This window comes from Neomonachus schauinslandi, chromosome X (assembly GCF_002201575.2).
Source record: "Neomonachus schauinslandi chromosome X, ASM220157v2, whole genome shotgun sequence".
Taxonomy (NCBI): Eukaryota; Metazoa; Chordata; class Mammalia; order Carnivora; family Phocidae; genus Neomonachus; species Neomonachus schauinslandi.
In genome coordinates this window covers 38,990,039-39,002,539 of record NC_058419.1, presented here as the reverse complement: position 1 = coordinate 39,002,539, position 12,501 = coordinate 38,990,039, and the positions used below count along the sequence as shown (strand labels likewise).

The following is a 12,501-nucleotide window of genomic DNA, read 5'->3' as shown; positions in this document are numbered from 1 at the left end:
GAGACAGTGAGAGAGGGAACACAAGCAGGGGGAGGGAGAAGCAGGCTTCCCACGGAGGAGGGAGCCCAATGTGGGGCTCGATCCCAGGACCCTGGGATCACGACCTGAGCCGAAGGCAGACGCTTAACGACTGAGCCACCCAGGCACCCCGCCTCCTTGGTTTCTGATGAGAAATTGCCTAGTAATATTATGAAGGATCCCTTGTACATGATGAATTGCTTCTGCCTTGCTGCTTTGAAGATGCTCTCGTTGTCTTTGACTTTTGACAGTTTGATTCTAATGTAATCTTGGTGAGATTTTCTTTGAGCTATTTCTATTTGGAGTGCATTGAACTCTTTGGATGTGCAGATTAATGTATTTCATCAAATTTTGGTAGCTTTTGGTTACCATTTCTTCAAATATTCTTTCTGGCCTTTTGTCTCGCTTTTCCCTCTGGGACTCCTGTTATTATGGATATTGGTTCACTTGATGGTGCTCCATAGTTCTCAGATGGTTCTGTTCCTTTTTCTTTACTCTTTTTTCTTTCTATTCCTCAGACTGGATAATCTCATTTGACCAATCTTCAAGTGTGCTGCTTCTTTCTTCTGCCAGTTCATATGTATTGTTGAGCCCCACTGGTGAATTTTTCATTTCAGTTTTTGTACTTTTCAACTCCAGAATTTCTTAGTGGTTCTTCTTTTTATTTTTTAAGTACTTGTTTACTTTTTTCTTCTTTTTTTTAAATTTAAATTCCAGTTAAAAATATGGACTGCTTCATGAATTTGTGTGTCATCCTTGCACGGGGCCATGCTAATCTTCTCTGTGTCGTTCCAATTTTGGTATATGTGCTGCCAAGGTGAGCGCACTTATTGGTTCTTTTTAAATAATTTCTATCTCTGTATTAACATTCACTATTTAGTAAGGCATCATTCTTATATTCTCATCGTTTCCTTTACTTTTGGGAAAACTGAAATTGCTGATTTGAAGTGATTGTCTAGCTAAGTCCGAAGTCAAGGCTTCCTCTAGGAATTGTTTCTGTTGACTACTTCTTTTCCTGTATATGGGCTATACTTTTTTGCTTTTTTACATGTCTCATAATTTTTTTCTTGAAAATTGGAAATTTAAAGTAGTAATGTGAGGACTTTGCATATCAAATGCCCCCCCAAAAGTTTTGTTGGTGTAGCTATTTGTCGTTGTTGTTTGTTTGTTTAATGATGTTTCTGTACTAATTCTGTCAAAATTTGTATTTTTTTGTCATGTGTAGCCACTCAAGTCTCTGCTTCACTTAGATTAGTGTCCAGATAATTACTTTACAGAAATTTCCTTAAATGCCTGGAACCAATAAATCTCCCAGCCATTGCCGAGTGGCTCTGTGATCCCTGGGGCACAGCTTCAACTCTCAGCCAGGCAGTTCACAACCCTTTTTTAGCCTTCTCCTCCTGCTGGTATAGAATCCTACAGGTTAGGCAGTGGTGAGACCTTTGTCTTCTCAGGTCTCTCATGAGCATGTGCACAGCCCTGGGCATGCCCCCATCACTACCTGTTCTTTTCCTTCTAGGTTCACAGAAACATTTCAGAGCCTTTCAAAGCCTCCTATGGATATCACATCTTCCAGATTTTCCTTTTAAGATTTTTTAGTAAGCTTATTGTTTATCTCAACTGTTACCTACAGTCTGAGGCAGTTGCCATATTAAACAACTAATACTGTTTGGTTTTAACAAATGCCCCCAGGGAAAAGTTCATTGGCACTGGCACACCTCTGTGTTAGGTCAAATATAGACAAGCTTTGTGAGTGCGTTCATCCTGGGAACCACCAAACAGGTCAATAATGGCAGTCATTTGGGAATGAGGCTTTGAAGGAGGTCCTACCCTTTTCTGCACACTCCAGTGGCTGCCAAGTGGCTGGTTTTCACAATGATTGAGGGCTATTAGTATTCCAGGCTACCACATAGCTAAGCATAGGGAGATGGGAATAGGGCAAGTGAAAACACCACAAAGGTCAGTGTTCTTACCAAGATTCAACTGGTTTTTGTGGATTTTGTTTTGTTTTGTTTTTTTGAGTAAACAGTTCCTGGATTGCTGCAAGTCTTTCGTTAACTTTCAGAGTTCTAAAAAAAGTTGATTCTGACAATTTTTGTCAGTCTACTCCTTGGTTTTATTGGGGAAAGAAATTTCAGAGGACCTTATATTCCCACTGATGTCCTCAAGCATCCTTTAAAGACGTATACATAATAAGAAAAATAGTTTATAAATTTACCCATAGAGTTTCCATTTTCAGTCACTTCATTCTTTTGTGTAGATCTCTATTTCCATCTTGTTTAATTTTCCAAGCATTAGAAACTCTTGTTTCTCTTCAGATCGCATAAATCTTTCGCCTTTTACTTCCTTTCTTTAAAGAGCAGTCTGCTGGTGCCACATTCTTTCAGCTGTTATCTATCTGAAAAAGTCTTTATTTCACCATGGATTTTGAAAGCTCTTTTCACTGGGCATAGAATTCTAGGTAGACTTTTTAAAAAATCCTATCAGAACTTTAAAGATGTTGCTCTAGTGGCTTCTCACTTGCATAATTTCTAATGAGAAAGCTGCTATCATCTTATCTTTGTTCCTCTGCACATAATGTGATCACGATGTGTTTTGGTGTAATTCTTTGTGTTTCTTGTACTTTGTTTTTATTAAGCGTCTTAGACCCATGAATTTATAGTTTTCATCAAATTTGGAAAAAATTTTGCCCCTTATTACTTTAAAATATTTTTCTGGTCTCCCACCTCCCCCTCCTCCTGCATGGACTTCAGTCACGTATACTAGCACATTTGAAATTGTCCCACAGTTCACTAATGCCCTGGTCATTTTTGTTACTTCTCTTTTTTCTTTGTTTTATGTTGAATTGACTTTATTGCTATGACTTCAAGTTGAACAATCTTTTCTTCTAAAATATCTTATTTGCCACTCATCCCATCTAGTATACTTTTCATCTCCAAAATTATAGTTTTCATCTTTAGCAGTTCCATTTGTGTCATTTATATATCTTCCCTTTCTCTAATTAACTTTTTAATATATGTTATAAAAACTGTTTAATGGCCATGTCTACTAATTCTATCATCTGTGTCATTTCTGGATAGGTTCCCATTAATTTTACTTTTCATTATGGGTCCTATTCATGTTTTGTGTTTTTGCATGCCCACTGATTTTTTTATTTGGTGCCAGGCATTGTGATCATATCTTGTTGAATGTTGGATATTTTGTAATCTTATAAATATTCTTTAGTTTTTTTTTTTTTTTCCTGGAACACAGTTAAATTATTCAAAAGCTGTTCCTTTCACATCTTATTTGTAAGATTCCCTAGGTAAGTCTGGAGCATTGTTCAGTTTAGGGCTAATTTTCCCCAATACTGAGGCAAGAGCTTTCTGAGTATTCTATCCAATATCCCATAAATCTTGAGGTTTTCCATTCTGGTTGACAGGAACATGTCCTACTTCTATGCCTGTGTGAGTACCAAGCACTGTTACCTCTAATCCTTTCAGGTGGTTCTTCCTATGGCCTCAAATAATTTCCTTCCATGCCTGGTGTGATCAGTTATTTTGCTGAATACTCCAGGAGAACCCTCTACACACCTCTGGAGTTCTCTGTGAAGATCTTTCCTCTATGGGAATGTATCTCATGAATTCTAGCCATCTTGACCTCCTTGTGCTTAGAGGTCCATCTCTTTAATTCAGGGGTTGGCTTAGATTTCCCACTCCTGCACCATGGTCTGAAATTGCTCTCAAAGTAGTAAGACAGGTCAATTGTAGGGCTTACCAAGTTTGTTTCTCACCTCTGAGGGATCACTGACCTATATTAGTTGATGTCTGGTGTCTTGAAAATCCTTGTTTCATATTTTGAAGGATTTTTATTTTGTGTTTTTTCAGGTGGGAGAATAAATCCGGTCTATCTTGGCCAGAAGTGGAAGTCTTCTATCTCATTACTTACAATGATTTGGTGCCAGCTCAGAGTATAAATTCATTACAGTAACACATCAAAATCAGTCTAGAGGATTTTGTTTACTATGTGGTACATAGGGCTTTCGATGTAGGGTCATCTGGTGTGTCTTTTGTAATATGACTCTTTGTATTAGGATAGGCTGGCCTTTTGTCTCAGTTGTGATTTAGCAATTGGAGTTTCAGATAAGATTTTTTCTCGTTAATTCTGGCAAGAAAAAGTTTTACTTTATCGTAAGTGGGGAAAGTAGAAAATTGGTTTAAGTTTCTGAATCCACAAAGTGAAATATTATGAGCACCTTCGGTGTAATGAGAATTTCTTGGTGGAGCTGGGCAGGGAGGGAGAAGAGAAGATCCTCTTTTCAAATCTGATGTGGCAAACTCTCATTTTCCATGGAGTATCATGGGTCATAAACTCTAGACTAGAAAGAAATATTTCCAATCATTTTATCCTATCCTCCTACCAGACTTCTTATCGGGACTTTAATAGATGGGAAGGGTAATTAAAATAATTTCTCCAAGGGAGAGAAGTGGGTGAATAGACAAATAGTTGGAAGGGTGGTAGGGCTTGGTCTACACCATGCCTAAGATCCCTTGTAGTTCTAAACCCAATTCCAGAATGTCAACTCTATACCAACCAAGAGTCAACTATAGTTTTCTAATGTGCTAAGGAACCAGATTAGAACACTTGACAACTCCAATGTTGACCAAGTATCATTGTCACACCCCCACAAAAAGACATAGTAGTCTTACAAAAGAGGTTTTTTGCAGTATCGACATCTTACATGGGTTATATCTACTGTGTAATTAATGTGATATATTTAACTATAATTCTAAGCAGAATGAGCAGAATCGTAACTAATGTAAAGAAGAAAAAAAATGGAAAAAGAAAGCAAGGTCAGACAGATGGTTCCTAAACTGCTTCTGAGAAAGTTAAAAGAAACAGTAACAAAAATATGAGCACGAATATAGGCCTACATGTATTCAATTCCCTGAAAATGATGCAGAAAGTGCAAAAATGTTGAAAAGCTTCTCGGAGTTACAAAATGAACTCTAAGTCTCACATTTTTCTGTAGACATTTAAGAATCCACTTTCCATTTCAATATTTCTTTGCTCCTTTTGTTATTGAAATGCTAATTCAGATGATTGCCATACAGAAGACACTGTAATGGATATTCTGAGATTGAAAAAATGAAGGAGGGGATTGCTTCTCGTTCAGTTCTGTGGACCCAAATGTTTAAAATTAAGTTAAACCAGTGATCTCCTCTTAGGTTCTCGGGACTTTATTCTAAATAAGTTTCCTCCATTTATATAGCACACCACTGATGTTACTGACAAATTCCAATGTAACATGCAACAGTGGTTCCTAATTGCTTTAGCATTTATCATGCACAAGAGACAGGAGGAAAGTTGTCTCATTTTGTACAGCTCCGTTGCATTTCTTATCTCTGAAGTACACTTAAGCAGCAAACTGGGACTTAAGGTAGCTGCCTGAAAACCAGCACCCATTAACATGCATGTCTTGGAGGGAAAATGAATTGGTTTTTCTCAGATGGAATACAGTTCAACCTCGTTCTGTGCATTGATTTTGCATAATTTCTCTTTTGCACATTTTATAAATTAGGGGTCCTGATCTGGCTTACCCACACAAATTCTCATACTCACATTTTCCAGGTTCTGCCTTTGGGCAGTTTTGTTTTCAAAACATTAAAAAAAAGCGTTTAGGTGCGTTTCCAAGATGCCTTTTGGATTCAATTAGCACCTAGTAATACTTTTCTAAACAGTCACTGGAGGTGCTTAACTAGTGTGTATTTATGTATGTTTTACCTGGTAAGTCTTCTGAATAGATTTTATGCTTTAAAGAAACAGTACCACTTCACGTTCTATAGTGAGCATGTGGTTACTATGTAGGAGACCAGGGGAGTGGAGCCGCTGAAGTTCTGTAGATCTTTCCAGCTAATGAGTTCTGCTGACTGTTGAAGCAGCCACACTGGCTATGCCTACTGTCCCAGGAGTTCAAGTCCCATTAAGATGTGAATCACCTATGAGGAATTCTTAATCTCAGGAAACAAACTGAGGGTTGCTGGAGTGGTGGGGGGTTGGGAGGGATGGGGTGGCTGGGTGATGGACATTGAGGAGGGTATGTGCTATGGTGAGCGCTGTGAATTGTGTAAGACTGTTGAATTGCAGACCTGTATCCCTGAAACAAATAATACATTATATGTTAAAAAAAAGAAGAAGAAGAAGATAGTAGGAAGGGGAAAATGAAGGGGGGGAAGTTGGAGGGGGAGACGAACCATGAGAAACTATGGACTCCGAGAAACAAACTGAGGGTTCTAGAGGGGAGGGGGTGGGGGGATGGGTTAGCCTGGTGATGGGTATTAAGGAGGGCATGTATTGAATGGAGCACTGGGTGTTATACGCAAACAATGAATCATGGAACACCACATCAAAAACTAATGATGTAAGGTATGGTGATTAACATAACACAATAAAAAAAAAAAAAGATGTGAATCACCAAATGAGTACACAGAGATCATGTAGTCTTGGTAAGCACAGATGTGCCCATGTCTTTGAGGGGCTGTTTGGGACGAAGAAAATACATTTGGACTGTGTCCTGACAAATATAGATTGCCTCTCTTAAAGTGAGGACTAGGGCTAGAATTCATATATAATCTGTGACATTAAAATGTGTGAATGAATATATATATGTGTGTGTATGTATAAATTGTTTTTTTTTTTAGGTTTAGCTCCTTGAGAGAGCGTGCATGTGCACACACACACACATGCACACATGTGAGTGGGGGGAGGGGCAGAGGAAGAGCATCTTCAAGCCGACTCCCGGCTGAGCACGGAGCCTGATGATGTCGCGGGGCTCAATCTCACATCCATGAGATCATGAGCTGAGTTGAAACCAAGAGTCTGACACTCAACCAACTAAGCCACCCAGGCACCCCGATATATAAATTGTTTTTAAAGATGGTCTCTGTTGTGGACAATTTCTAATGATAAAGGCAATCTAATTACACCCTCCCATTGTGATATTCCTTACCCACAACTAAGGTCAAGTTGCACAATGAGCTCGATTGTCTGCAAACATACAATGTAGCTTGTGAATTATGCACATAATGTGGGAACTGACTCCCTACCCTGTTCCCCATCCGACTCCACAGGTCCCTCCCCCATCACCCATTGAACCTTGGTCGGGCATTGGTCCCCAAATCTTACTTACTTTCACTGCCCTTCTGTGTGGCAAGGGCGATTTGGTAAGGGAACCAGTGAGAGAAGCAATTATTTTTCTAGTGTTCCTTTCAATCTTTGGTTTCTGACAAGGCCGGCAATATAACTTACTAATATGTTCTTGATATTTGACCCATCCGTCCTTCTATATTCCATCAATGCAAAGCTGTTTTCTGTCTGTTCGTCGGTGTGTTTTTTATGTACTCATATTTGCCTTCCCAATGATTAGAAATAAGCCTATTCGACCCTTGAACTACACTGATTTGAACTGTGCAGGTCCACTTACACATGGATTCTCTTAAAAAATAAATACACCACAGTACCATAAATGTATTTTCTCTTCTTCATGATTGTCATTGTTGTAATAATGTCTTCTTTTTTAAGAATACAGTATGTAATACACATAACATACAAAGTATGTGCTAATGGACTGTTTCTGTTCTCAGTAAGGCTTCCGGTCAGCAGCAGGCTCTTAGTTGTTAGCTTTCGGGAAGTCAAAAGTTAGACGTGGATTTTAGACTGTGCAGGGGGTCGGGGCCCCTAAAGCCCTGTGCTGTTCAGGGGTCAACTGTGAATGAAAAGGGAGTCAATTAAACGGCGAGAGTACATGGCAAGGGAAGGAGAGGAAAGAAAACTGTAAATGATTACCTTACCCTCACTGAGTGGTCGATTCTCTATATAATTCATACCTCACAGTCGACATGAAAACTCAGCTAAGCTCTACGCAAGTACCACCTCCACGTTTGGAGACTCAGGAGTTAATGTGTTAACATCACCGAGAAGCCTGGTGTTTTTAAGCACAGTGACTTTTACCCAAATCCTAAATTAACGGCTTTTTCTGAAAAATGCAGGCAGTGCCTCCACAGAGCAGGAAAAAAATATATATTTATAATGGAGTGGGGATGATGCTATTAAGAAAAATGAGTCTCCACACATAATAACTTTCGTGAACACATTTATTGCAAGTAGCTCTATGGAAAGGCAAGTCAGATATATATATATAAACACTATACAAAGTTGCAAGGTTGTCTCCCAAAACTGCAAATGAGATGTTTACAAAGAAACGAGAGTATAAGAGTATTTACAAAGGAAGACAAAGCCAGAGCAACTCAAAGCAGATCTGTGTAGCAGAAAGAGCAAATGTAATGAACCACTGGAACTGTAACGTTTTAGTTTTTACTGACCAAGTGACTATGTCTGATACCAAATTAAATGTAGAGGTCACAAAAAAAAAAAAAAAATAATAATAATAATAATCGTTCCATCACTAGTTTTTCTTATCAGCAGCATAAACCGGTAGCTGGAAGGTAAGTGATATGTTGGTACACATATGCTAAAAGGATTCTTCCAGCACAATACTGAATAAATTAGTTGTGCCTGTAAACTAAGAAGTAGTGTCAGAAAGACTGCGTATTTGTTATGCTGTACCTGTGACTATTTGTTTGTACTGTTGTGTAGGAGGTTTCCCATCTATTTATTCAGCAAGTGTTACACCCCTGTGCTGTACCCTGTCGCTGGCAGCCCCCAAACCTAATATACAAATAAAGCAGTAGAGCATTTTCCCCCCAAATCATCTTTGCTTTCCACAATTCTGAACGATTGTGACTTAAAACTTACTTGAAAATAAAAATGGTGACAGAAGGCTTGAAGAAAGGCTGCCTATAGAGTGCACTGTTACCATATTGAACAAAAGCCACACTGTACTATTTGATTAGGTTGGGAAAAGAAGAGTCTGAAGGAACTGACGGAACCTACTGCCCTCGCGGTCACCAGTCACCGAAGGAGTGAGTGGGACCGCGGTTACATCCTCTCCCCGGCCCCATTCACAAGGGAAAAAAAGAGCCCCCTCCATCCCTCTGGTTGGTAGGCAAGGAATAAAAAAACAGACGTCAACTCGGCTCTTCGGAAAAGTTAGTTTAGCAACATGTACTACAAAGCCTGCTTGAAGATAGAAGTACACGTTCAAAGACATCAAAACCGAGTGGCGAAAAACTTCAGGTGAAGAGTACACGACTTCAAAGGTGCACACTGAATGCGAAGCAATTTTTTTTTAACAGAGTTACACACAACAGGTACACCTACGTCACATGTGCACAGGTACACAGAGGTGCGCATACACACGCTGACGTGTGCGCACACACGCACTAGCACTCACACAGTTCTACAGACACTCACACCCATCTGTGGTATGATGAGGTTTGCCAGTCAGGACACAAGTCACAACTTGTGTGCCATCACGTGACAAAGCTCTAAGCAAGCTTCAAGACCTTTGTACCGATCCTCTGTGATCACCACCTGTTAGTGTCATGTTCTCAAAGGTCCAGGTTCCTAAAATCTTAATTCAGTTTCCATCAGAGGCAAGCAAAAATAGGAGGAGGAAGCTTGCTCTGATTTTTTTTTTTATTTGATACATCTTATATAGGCTCATTATCCATAAGGAAAACAAGACCTTATAAGAGGTCCCTTTTGGCTTAAGTTTCAGAATACTGATTGATGCATATACACGAATTTCTTGAATATGGGAAACTGATCTCTTTATAGGAGCCCTGGGCATGGGAGGGAGAGTGTGTGTCCAGCAGAGAGCCAGAGAGAGAGGAAGAATGGGGGGTAGGCGGGGGGGCAGGGGGAAGGCCCAGAGAGGCAGAGCGGGGCTTTGTGAGGAGACTGAATAACTTTGCTTCTTTAAAGGGGGAAAATGTAGGTTTCAAAATAAAAAAAAAAAAATGGTTTTGGAGATGCTCAATTGATTTGCAGGCAGAACATTGCAGAATTGTATATGAACAAATAATCTGTTCCTCAGTTCTGCCTTTAAAATGTTGAAAATGCTCATTCAAGATATAAGTTCAGTTGACATTTAATGTGGACAGAAGGTTGCAGTTTTGTTAATGAGCAAAAACTGCGGTAATCTGTCCTTTGGACCTGTCTTTAAGATGTTGAATATGTCCCATCAAGACATCAGTTCAGTTGACATTTAACTCCTTGGATCAAGAAATGTTTTATGTATTACTCAGAAGAAAAAGATTCCAGATCATACCTACCTTCTCATAAACGTAACTTTTTTTTTTTCTTTTTCTGCTCTTGTGTAAAGGATTTTCAGCTTCCAAACTAAACCTAAGTGTTATACATCGGTGAAATGGGTGTTGATTATAGCATATGCTTCCTTTCAGAGAGACTGGCGGGGAGAGGGGGGAACCAGAAAATAAAAGCAAAGTACAGTGCGAATTTCTTAATGCACAATTACTTGGTCCATAAGGCAGCAGGACGAATGATCTATGTTAGGATCATTCACCTGCCGGCATCCATTTGTCAGCTTTTAGAAATTCGGGCTGTTTTCTATTCAGAAGCCTCTAAATTTTCTTTCTTTTAGGCAGATCTGGAGTGGACAAAGGTGAAATTCCATAAGCATCACTTTTCTTCCAAAGTGTGTTTTTGTGACAATGTAATCACTCTAGGGAAAAAAAAAAAAAAAGGATGACAAAACAAAAAGTTATTTTCAGAATTAAAGTGTGAAGTTCTTTCCCGCTCCCCCCATCCCTGCCCCACAACCCCCCCCCCCCCCCCGGGCTCTAAAATAAAAGGAAATCAAACTAGTAGTTTTTGAGAGCCATACTGAGGAGACTGGCTCGGCGTGGACATGCCTAACTGTGTCAGCCACCTGTGACAAACGCTAGTGCGAGCAAGCCGGGCAAAAACTCAAGGGTAGTTCCTCCTTTTGCCCCCAGGCTGTCACCCTGACATTTCCGGTGGACAGTGACCGGCAACCTCGTTTGTGTGTGCACTGTTCTATTTCCTCCCAGTGGGTGCAGCCAGCAAGTGAGCCAGGCATTGGGCGGACAAGGAGAATTTTTGTCTTCTCCTACACGCTTGACTATGCCCTCACCAGATCATGTGGCACATAGTCAAAGGATTTGAGTACAGCCGTGGCGAGAGTCTCCAGGCTTGGTCACTGAATTTCTTCTAAAAGAGCAACGTCATACCTGTAAAGGAGATTTGGTTGACATCCTCATCTGTCTAATAAAAAGCAGCTCTGGCATTACTCTCTTGGCCTTCTGCTTATTGAGAGGGTGCATAAATGGGGAGTGGGACAACAGGAAGGGGGGGTCTGGTACATTGGAGAAGGCACTGGGCTGGAGAGGGGATGGACGGGGATAAATGGTTAGTAAATGGATTATGGGATGCTAGTGTTCCTTTAAGATCTTCCCACCAAAGTACCACGTTTCACTACAACCAATCTCAAAGAATCCATGGAAAGCCTCACCCAAGTAGGCTTCAAGTACAAGATGTTGTATTAAAGCAGTATACATTATAGCAGTTTATTCTTTCAGTAGAGGTTTGAAAAATGTACCAAACTTGCAGGTGGATGAAGCATCAAATATCTCCATCATCCCCTTCCACCTACTTGCGCCTATTAGTTATAACTCATTATATAGGGCTGTTCCTCTACATTAAAAGGTTTTGTTTGTTTGTTTGTTTTTTAACACCCTAGATTAGTAAAGATACTAAGTTTTCCTGTCAGCAGTGGGTTTAGGAAATTTTCCGTTCTGTGGATCTATCAAGTTTACACAGGATGAAAGGCGTCCGTGAGAGCTCACCGTGAGAGAGCATAGGAGCAACACAATTATCTGCTGCAAAATGAGCATCACTGACTTTTGCACAAACTCTCAGCTAGATACTTTTGACAGAAATTTAAGGTTAGAAAGGCATCTCTCCTGATTTCGTGTGCTACTTTGTTTTAATATAAAAACATGTTTTAATATAAAGTACACTGCATGTACTTTAAAAGGGATTTCTTACTAACCTATATTTCGTATCTTTTCTAGAAACATACAAATTAAGCCTCATATGACTACCACATCGAAAATTATACTGAGCCTGAAATTAGGGGTATTTGTTACCACTTGAGTTGTTTTACTTTCTTCTTTACTCTTGTTTAAATGAGACTCTACTAAAAAATTGGTTCATATTTCAATTGCTTTCCGGTAACACCCATGCCAACACTAACTGAATGTTTGGTAACATACTAAAACCTAGAAAATAATGGTGTGACTTGAAGTTTACATTACAAAATATATTTGTCAACTCTTGATTAACTACGCTAGTAGAAATGAATAATGCTATCCAAAACAAGATAATCCCAAAATAATTTAATTTGCTTTTGAAATGCACTATGGGAACTTGAACCACAGATTTACCTTTGTAATCCTGTTTTACTTAGGCCAATATTAAAATGAGTTTACATTCCCTGAGCACATTCCAAAGAAGAGCAGAAAGCAGGAACTCAGAAGCTTGCTGGGTGGCAAAGGAAAG

General features: G+C 39.5%; 1 non-coding gene across 1 annotated transcript; it reads right to left on the bottom strand.

The window, feature by feature from the left end:
- Positions 1–737: 737 nt before the first annotated feature.
- LOC123323464 lies at positions 738–843 on the bottom strand. Its single transcript, XR_006539409.1, has one exon. It is a non-coding gene; the product is annotated as a U6 spliceosomal RNA (small nuclear RNA).
- Positions 844–12,501: the final 11,658 nt, after the last annotated feature.